This window comes from Papaver somniferum, chromosome 7, assembly GCF_003573695.1.
Source record: "Papaver somniferum cultivar HN1 chromosome 7, ASM357369v1, whole genome shotgun sequence".
NCBI lineage: Eukaryota > Viridiplantae > Streptophyta > Magnoliopsida > Ranunculales > Papaveraceae > Papaver > Papaver somniferum.
The window spans coordinates 114,661,476-114,671,971 of NC_039364.1; the positions used below are offsets into that span (position 1 = coordinate 114,661,476).

A 10,496-nucleotide genomic window follows, 5' to 3' on the forward strand; every position below is an offset into this window, starting at 1 on the left:
TTTTAAATCAATGTAAAGATGACATGACTTCACTTTTGTTAGACATTGTCAAGGTAAATGTTGAGTTTTAAACATTCAACTTGACAATATCAAGCTATCCTAGTAAATAACCATTTTTACTAAATTAATCCCAATATATTAAGTAACCATTTTTAACGCTAATAAAATTTAAAAACTACTAAAAATAATATTTACATTTAATCCACGGAACATCACAAACAACACTTTGGAGATGAACTATTCTTCCAACCTAAACAACACCTGTAAACACACACAACCATCATTCGAGATGCTCTAAACAATGATATCCTATGTCATGTCACCACATATCAGAAAATGGCACCAAAAAAATATCTTCTTAAAGTTTGTTTTTATTCCAATTCCGCTCTAGTTCCATTTTGTGATCCTAAAAAGAAATCTTGTTAAGTTTCCATTTTATTGAGGATCAAATTCTGATTGTAATCGGAAACCGGTGGAAACCCAAACAAATCTCAGTTTGTTGAAATTAGCTTCAGAAAAGAACTTATTGGTTTTGCAATGGAATCTAATAGGTCATCTACAGAAGGAAGAAGATCTTCTGTGTCATCAGAAGGAGATGACCCCTCCCTTGATAATACCAATGTTTCCGAAACTGGGTCTCTCTCAATTATTGTTCTTGGTGCTTCTGGTGATCTTGCTAAGAAGAAAACTTTTCCTGCTCTGTTCAATCTCTACCAACAGGTTCTGTATTATATCTTATCTTTCTTTCTTTTGATTTTGAAAATAGGATTTGTTACTTGCAGTAATTCCCGAATTTAGGTGTTTACAGTTTTATAAAAGAGAATTATAACAAAGTGCTTATAGTGATATATCTCTAGATGAAATGTGTCCATGAAACTGTTTATGTAGCAGCTTTGTAAGGGAGATGCACGATGCAGCACTACCCTGTCTTATATGCTAATTGTGTGGAATAGGAATGTCTCACTACTCTCGTGCTTAGAATCACATCCCTTGACGAGGGAGCTGCACCGGGCATCTCCCTTCAGGGAACCAGGTGCTAGCACCGCTCGTCAGCACTTTCAATTGTTGTCATCAATTGATTATTTTATGGTGCATTTGCAAAAGTACGTGTGCACATTAGTGTGACATATTCCTGTTCGTTTCAAGTGTTGTGGTTTCTGTGGTGTATGCAAAAGCTTAATGGTAAAAGTATTCAGTAACTATAAATTTTGAAGGCTTAAATGAATAGTGAATTCCGGATGTTGCTTTACACTTTGTTTAGAGTAGGGGGATACAGGGGATGTAACCAATGCATTATCCTATTTTACTGATAAACATCTTTATAGCTGTTAGACTCTCCCCATGTTATTAGAAGATTTGTTCATTGATGTACTAATGATTTGAAGGTGTATGCAGGGATTTCTACAATCAAATGAAGTTCATATATTTGGATATGCCCGAACCAAGATTTCAGATGAAGAGTTAAGAGACAGGATCCGCGGGTTAGTTTATTGTCCCTGTTAGTTATTGTTTGACAAGTAATTGGCATAGTATTGAAAGATGTTTGAAAGTGTCTCATGCTAGCTTAGGTATTGGACTCTTTGGAGTAGGAAGACACTCAGCTCGTTGATTTCTCTAACAGCCCTTTCTGTTTTTTTACTTATTTTAGCACCCCTAACGAACTTTTTAAATTCTTATGATAAATGTGTTTCCTGTATCAAGTTCACTAATTAGTATTGATGTGCATGGTAAGGACACGAGATTTATTTCTTTGTGAACATGCAGACACTTACTTCAGAGCAAGAATTCTTCCTCTGGTTCCAGGGAATCAGAGGATGCAGCTAAGTTTCTGCAACTGGTAAGTATGGTGCTGATTCAACTTTTTATCACTAATGAGAAATGAGACTTTGTCTTATCTTATGATTTCAGTAATCATGTCTTGTAGGTCAAGTACATCAGTGGTGCCTATGATGGCGAAGAGGGTTTTCGGTTGTTGGATACGGCAATTTATGAGCATGAAGTCTCTAAGAATACTCAAGATGGATCATCCAGGCGACTGTTTTATCTTGCACTTCCACCTTCAGTATATCCATCTGTCTTCAGAATGATCAAACTCTTCTGCATGAATAAGTGTAGGTTACATTGTGGTTTGAACAAACCTTCCTGTTGCTAGATCATGTCTTTGGATTTATTAAATTTCAGGGATATATTTTTCACAATACATTAGTTAATTCTTTTCAGCTGATTTAGGCGGCTGGGACGGATTGTTGTTGAAAAGCCGTTTGGCAAGGATTTGAAGTCTGCAGAGGCTCTTAGTGGCCAGATTGGGGAATTATTTGGTGAAGAACAGATTTATCGTATTGATCACTACCTAGGAAAAGAGTTGGTTCAGAATCTGGTAATGTTTTCCACTGGAGTTCAAGCCATCTTTATTTTCCCTCAAGACATATATATCTCCTCCAATCCATACCTAACCTTCAATATGACCTATTTGAATTGGCAGTTAGTGCTTCGCTTTGCAAATCGCTTCTTTTACCCCCTCTGGAACCGTGATAACATCGATAGTATACAGGTGAGTTTCTCCACCGAAACCCTTGCTAAAATCTCTGTACCGGAAATTTATTGGATAATATTTGGATGTAATCGGTGTTCATATAAATTAGTATTAACGAGATTCAGCTAGAATCTTGCTTAATTGCACCTATATTAATGGTTAGTATGTCTTATAAATTGTAATTGGTTCACCTCTCCTTGGAGAGAGCTCAAGTGTGCAGCATAGGTTAAGTGGTTTTGGATTCTTGCCTATTAGCGACTATATGAGCTTAAAGAGCTTCTCAATATCTGGGAGATGGGTATATAAGAGGCTTTAAGTCATGTATGATTATTGACATAGAGTAGCGTTGATCTTTATTTCGTCTGAAATAAGCTTACTACATATCTTATATGTGCCTCTTGTTATCTCTGTCTTGGTGGCAATTGTTGTGACTTTGCTGTACTGCGTCAAGGTCTTTGCTCAACTCTCGAATGTACACAGGCTAATCATTTTTAGCAACTTGAACCAGAAGTATTTTTCAGCTGCTTCCTACAAAGATCAAATTACTGCTTGTTTCAAATTTATCTTAACTTATGTAGATTGTATTCAGAGAAGATTTTGGAACTGAAGGACGAGGTGGATATTTTGACGAGTATGGGTATGTGTGAATGAAGCTACTAACTGTATCAAAATTGGAAATTTATGTTATATGATGATTGTATCTTGCATATGACATCAAGATCATTTTTCAATCTTACATGCTTACATTATTTCTCAAAAAGAATATATAAATTTGCAGAATCATTCGGGATATCATTCAGAATCATCTGATACAGGTACTTTCATTTCAAACTAGTCAAACTTACTTCAAAGTAATTAACTTTTGTAGGATTACCAATTTTTGTTTTTCTCAAATGTTATAATCATGCTCAAATGATATTGTTCGAACTCCTGCAACAGAAGATATATCATTGTGTTTCAGTTAAGACTTTTGAGTTTTGGTATAATTTTGTCACGAACTACTTTAGGTTCTCTGCTTGGTCGCAATGGAGAAACCCGTTTCTCTTACACCAGAACACATACGCGATGAGAAAGTGAAGGTACTAGTCTAGATTCATTCTGTTATATTGAATAATAATATTACCTGTATGTTTTTCTTGTTTTCTTCTACTGTATGGCAAACCATCACGTGTATTACTATTTTTTTAAAATTCCAGGTTCTCCAGTCAGTTGTACCCATTAAAGATGAAGAAGTTGTCCTTGGGCAGTACGAAGGCTATAAAGATGACCCAACCGTTCCAAATGACTCAAATACCCCAACATTTGCAACGGTAGTTTTGAGAATACACAATGAAAGATGGGAAGGTGTGATAAAATTGTCTGCATTTCTGCAAATAGGAAGTGCCAGTCAATACACTTTCGTTTCTCATAATTGTGAAAACCCATGTGCAGGTGTACCTTTTGTACTTAAGGCAGGAAAGGCTTTGAATTCAAGGAAAGCCGAAATCCGAGTTCAGTTTAAGGAGGTTCCTGGGGACATCTTTAAATGTATGAATTGGATTGGTCGTCATGCATTTTAACCTCTGGCATCCACGGGATGAATGCACTCTTATGTTTTACTATTCTCTCTTTTTCTCAAGGAAATTTCCGATTTGTACATGGGACAGGTAAAAAACAAGGAAGAAATGAGTTCGTCATACGCCTGCAACCTTCAGAGGCCATGTACATGAAGTTAACAGTAAGTTGTTTAATCTCTCTTGATCTGTCTGTAATCTTCTAATCGGCTGTCAGTCTAAATCATATTTTCTCACAGGTGAAACAACCAGGACTACAGATGTCAACAACTCAAAGCGAATTAGACTTATCTTACCAACAACGGTATCAAGGAGTACAGATTCCAGAGGCTTATGAGCGCTTGATTCTCGATACGTATGATTCGTTTACTACGTATATTGCATAGTACCAAAACTGCATTGCATAAATCGTACCAAAACTGCAACTTAAGAGGGTAAAGAAATAACAACAAAAAAAAAGAAAGAAAAAAGAACAAGGGGAGGAAGATACTGAGACACACTTTTTTTTTGAAAGGTTATGTTATGCCGCTGCCGGGGAACGAACCCGGGTCACCTGCGTGACAGGCGGGAATACTTGCAACTATACTACTACGACTGATTTAACACACTTTTTTGTTGTTGTAGGATAAGAGGGGATCAGCAGCATTTTGTACGTAGGGATGAATTGAAGGTTGGTATACTACAACTCTGTGTATTTCGAGTGTGATTGCATTACATGCCGTAAGAAATGCCAAACTGATAAATTTGATCACGTCAATCATCAAGAAGCTTGGGAGATATTCACCCCGATGCTACATCGCATTGATGATGGAAAACTGAAACCAATTCTGTACAAGCAAGGTAGCCGAGGGCCAGTAGAAGCAGATGAGCTTCTAGGAAAAGCTGGTTATATGCAAACACACGGTTATAAATGGGTTCAACCAAATTTATAGATTTAGAACAACGTGGTAATAGCAATAATCTTTTACTAGATGAGTGCTAATAAAAACTGTGATGAAGGTGTCATACATATATCACGCCAATTGAATTCTCAATGTCAGGTCTTAATGTATGTTTAGTTCAGATACCTAATCTAGTATGTATGACATGTATACTGTTGTGTACTTGTTAGTTAAAGTTAATCTAAAGAAAAATAAATTGACACTATGATGTGAGATTTCTGTTGCTCTTTTAAATTCCAACTTCTTTTAAACCTAGTTATGAAAGCAAGCATGGTATGGAACAATTCCATGAAAGTTTTCCATACAATTGGGCATCCATAGTTTGTGAAAGACCAAATGCAGTACAGTGTTTTTTACTTTGGTTGCAGCGATTAGAAATCTAAATTGCAGTTGGTCGTTTCTATGGCTCTCAAGTCCCGTATTGTTGCTGTCGTCGTTTCTTATGGCTATGAAGTCTCAAATTGTTGCAGTTGGTTGTTTCTTTATGTCTTTCTTTGAGCCAGTGTATTGAGTAGTTTAAGAAGAGTGTTAGTCTTATTATCTGATAGTTATTAGCTGCTATTTTTCGTAGCTGTCTATATTTGCTCAAGGGTTAGTCTTGTTCACCGAGTCTTTCTCGTTTTCATATATAAATATGAACTTGTCCTTCTATGATATTCAGTAAAGAAGATCAAAGCCTTGTCCACCGACTTAGTGCTTTTGATATGGTATCAGAGCCACCTCTGATTTTCAAAACCTAAAATCAGAAATTGTTTTCAGTCTTTATCTGTTTCTTTAAAAATTTCAAGATCTTTACCAATCTTACTAAAATTCATCATTCAATGTTGAGTACATCAAGATTTGCTTCTTCAACTCCATTAAAACTCAGTATTTCTCCTCCAGCAAAGCTTAATTCTACAAATTTTGTGTTATGAAAGTCTCAGATTGTTCCTTTGTATAAGAAGTTTTGATTTGTACAAATATGTAGATGGAGATTACTTATAGTGGATTCATCAAGATCAACTTCTTCTTTCATGGCTTATCTCATGTTTATATGATGGAACTCATTTTTTTGTTCTCGGTTGTACCACTTCTTCGAATGCTTGGCAAACCTTGTAGGATAATTATAATTCTTCAGTCAAATATCGACTTATGCAACTCAAGAATGACTTGCAACATCTTCGCAAAGGAAATGAATCCATGCAAACTTATTTCAGCCATGCTAAGTCTATCGCTCACCAACGTTCTCAAGTAAGTCATTATGTTCTTGATGAAGATCTAGTTTTTCATATCTTGAACGGATTATCGACGCTTTCCTCACATCTGTTAATACTCAACAACTTAAAAGCTTAGAGTCTATTACCTCTAATGATCTTCTCAGCTTACTTTTAAGTGCAAAACATCAAATTGTTGAATCTCCATTTGATGTTCCAATTGCATCTGCTAATATTGCTCAAAACACCAGTACCACACCAGATCTATCTAGTTCCTCCAAATTTTCATCTAATTCTCATTATAGAGCACCTTCTGATTGGCATTATTGTTAGAGCATTGCTCGGTCGAACTCGCATGTGTTGCTATCTCAAGCATGTTTGTCAATGTTAGTGATCAAAACTATAAGTCTTGATTTCTAGTATATTATAGCTAAGTCTCGGACTAGGATAGAAAGTGTAGTTGGGCTAAAGGACTTCATGGCGATTCATCATACAAGAAGAAGAACTACTCAAGGAACCGGTGGAACTTCTCGACAAAAAGGTATGTGAAGACTTGAACTTATCTATCACTCAAAAGTCAATCTATTCTATCTCCTACTTCTTGAGACAAAAATTCGTATGCTATATATAGACTTTGATTATACACAGTTGGTATTTCGAGCCGAGTATACCTCGCCTATCTATATCTCGAAATATGTGTTGGTAAGCTTTTCGCTTCGACCAAGTTTATCTTTACCTAGTGACGAAAGTCATGATATGTTTCAATCACTTTGAAAATTGCTTTGACAACTTCAGTGATTGAAATGAGAGTTTAGATTACATAACTGTTGGTGGACATAAGCATTGTTGTGGAAACACATTTATGTATAAGTCCTATTCCTTGAACCAAAGTTTGCGAACTTCGTTGATCAAGAGAACCGGAAGAATGGCGTGAGCCAAGTCCGCGAACTCAGTCCGCGAACTGCCGAAGTTCTCAAACCCGAGAATTTCTGTTAGAGTTCACAAACTAGTGCGTGAAGCTAAGTCCGCGAACCCAATCGCGAACCGGCGAAGTTCTCATCTCGAGAATTTCTGCTGGAGTTTGTAAACTCTACCCGGTAACTTAAGTCCGCGAACCAAGTCTGCGAACTTAAGAAGGTTACATATCTGAAGATGATTTTTGAACTTAAACTTAAAAAGACTAAGGAATGCAGTTTGCAAACCGTGGCTATAAAAGTTCATGAACTGATTCAAGTGAATCAAATCATCTTTGCTTCAATTGTGTCTTATGTAGTTACATACGATTTCTTTGCAATTGAACAACTCTCTAACTAGTTCATTTGAGTCATGTGAACTAGTTATGGTGAAGAAGAACATGGTTGATATGAAATGCTCATATGGCTAACCTTTTGGTTAACTATTTTTGAACCAACAAGTGCATACGTTTGGGTACGGTTAACAAACCTAGAAGCGTGCATTTCAATTGTGTATAACAAGCTAAGTTTTCGATCTAACGGTTGAGAAATATTAGCTTGAATCTAAATCAGGTTTTCATCTAACGGTGGATATTGATTGCTTTGTTACCAAGGTAACTTAATGGCTGATGAGCACGCAAGTGTGGCGCATTTTCACTCATAAATACATTAGCTGGGACTCATTTTATCACTAATAAACTTGTTTGTAGGTGTTTTTGGGCAATAAGTACTTTTAGAAAAATCAGCTCGAAAAGTTGTTAAAGGCACCTCCGGAGGGCATTTGTTATTCCGACTCTCATTGTTGGTTAAGGGGCAACTCAATTACTAAGGGCACCTGCTTTACTATTCAACACCCACTGCTATTCACACACCGAGTTTGGTTAAGGGCTGTCCGTCTTTTTCCTCGTTTGAAACTGAAAAAGGCGGGAAACTTGGTTCATCGGAAAAACAGATTTTAGGGTTTGCATTTGGAGACGATTCAAGAAGACTCAATGGCTGAATTTGTTTGGGAAGTTTTGACTGAGCTTAACAGGCCAGGTAACGAGTTTTGATTCGATTAGAATTGATTGGAATCACCGCTGGAAGAAAATATGGACTGTTATTCTCGGGTTTATCCCGGAAAAGTTTTGCTTGGATTTGTGTGGAGTTTAAGTCAGACTAAAGCACAGAAACCGGTTGGATTGGGCCTGTTAAACTCAAACAGGTCTGGTAAGTCCTTTAGATTCGAGAAAAGATGGGTTGAATACGTGGATTTTGTTATAACAGAAAAGAGAAGATATTCACGGTTTTTCCAGCATTTACTGAGATTGGCGTGTGCGAGAATCAATATTTGAAGAGTTTTAAATGTCTTAGGAGGGTGTTTGGATGCTGCAGAGTCGTGATGAAGTAAAACAGGGAAGTACTTGGTGTGATATTTTGGGAAGCAACGAGATATTCTGTTTTGAATTTGGAGAGATTTTCTCGTGATTTTATTCAACAGATTGATTGGAAATGAGATATTGTGACTTAACAGGGATGGTAAGTCTCCCAGATTCACAAAAAGAGGGATAATTCACCAAGCTAGGAAAAACAAGGCATTCACGTACGGGAGAGATATTCAGGATTATGTAGTAATATTTTGGAAAGATTGCGTATCTCTACAGCTGTTAACTCAATATTATGCGTGTTCCAGAATGTTTAGAGTGTGTCTGAAGCAATTGAACGCATGAAGGAGGAAAGAAAGGGAAGAAAATATCTCGAGGATATATTCTTTTACTGCCGAGTAATGGAAGAATTTTTGGAGTGATTGAGCAAGATTTCTTGCTGCTGCTGGATATATAAAGGGTGCTGGTGTTTCTTTGAAACAACATCGAGAGTTTGGGGCAGAGACTGGGGGTAAAAGAGGAGGTTGCAGAGTGAATCATCACCTGCAGGAAGAATAAGCCACGAAGAAAATAAGACTGCAAACTGCAGTCGTTATTTCTAGTGTCTTATTTTTCCAACATCCTAGCGTCTTAAATTTTGTAACAGTCCATTGTAACAAGTAGCTTCAGTTTGCAACAAATATTGTTCTGTAACGCCTATACAACGTTGCAAATTCATTGTTTTATTAATAAAAACACCATTTGAGCTATAAATCATATTTTTTGGGTGTGTTTTTATCATGAGAAGCTAGACCCCAACACTGGGTCGACGGAGGAAGCCGGACTTCATATATGGGTGAATTTGTTTTATTTTCTATATGACTTTTGCACTTAATTAAAATAGAATTATGATTTGAAAAAATTAGTTATTATTTATTAGATGGGTCATGCTTGCTTAGATGTTTGATGCCCCATGCTTACGATTTATAATTAATGTTTGGAGAATCTACCTTGGCAAGAATAAGAGTCGATGTTGTTTTATTTGTCGAGCGATAATTGTTTGAGAATGAATAATTGAACCTATTGATATGAGTTTGGCCGAATCCTAGACCCAGTAACTCTCTATTTTATTCCTTTAAAATTAATCTGAACAAGTCTTAGAGTTCGAATCTTAATTACTACGACAACGACAATCAAAAATCTCATCATTTTGGCGCCGCCGACGCGGATTTGTTTTTAGATTAATTTTTAGGTTTATTTATTTTTTTAATTTTGTAAAGTATATTCATTTTTTTTTAGATTTTATTTTTTCCTTTTTATGCGTTTCTTTTTGTATTTCTTTTCAGGGACATATTGAGGATGATGACTTCTTATGAGGAGACGTCACCTACGATGACGCTGGCGGAATATAAGCGTAGAAAGTCAAATTATCAGGAAACCTCATCTGAGATGACGCTTGATGAATATAAGCGTAGGCAATGGTATGGAGTTTCTGCTCCACATGAGGTAAGTGAAGAATCTCCTTTAGAGATATATGAGAAGTATTATAAACACACACCACCTAGTTTGGAACAAAGACTGAGAATATTGGAATGCCAAAAATTATTTAATGATGATGATGATCAGTCTTGTAGTGACTCTCCGTTCCAGACAGAATTTGTAGATGACCCTGTGGATGATTGTGTAGATGATTTGCCCAATTCCATAGATGAATCTATCTCACAAGATAATTCACCAAACTTAGAGGTTGTTTCTAGACCCCTGGACTTCCAAAAATTACCTAATTTAGGGTTAGAATCGTGTGCTTCAAAAATTGTGTTGGAGTACTTTGCATCTAAATACCCAGAGGACTTTCCTATTCCTGATACAGTGCATAAGCCTATTGATAATTCCCCAGTCTTAATACAATCCCCATATTTTGTTCTTTACGCACTTCCTTATGCAGTAAAAACTTGGTTTAGGGGTAAATCTTGGTTTTTG

General features: G+C 36.4%; 1 pseudogene; it reads left to right on the top strand.

Moving 5' to 3' along the window:
* Window positions 1-257: 257 nt before the first annotated feature.
* Window positions 258-5,232, top strand: LOC113298196 (annotated as a pseudogene).
* The last annotated feature ends 5,264 nt before the right edge of the window (window positions 5,233-10,496 follow it).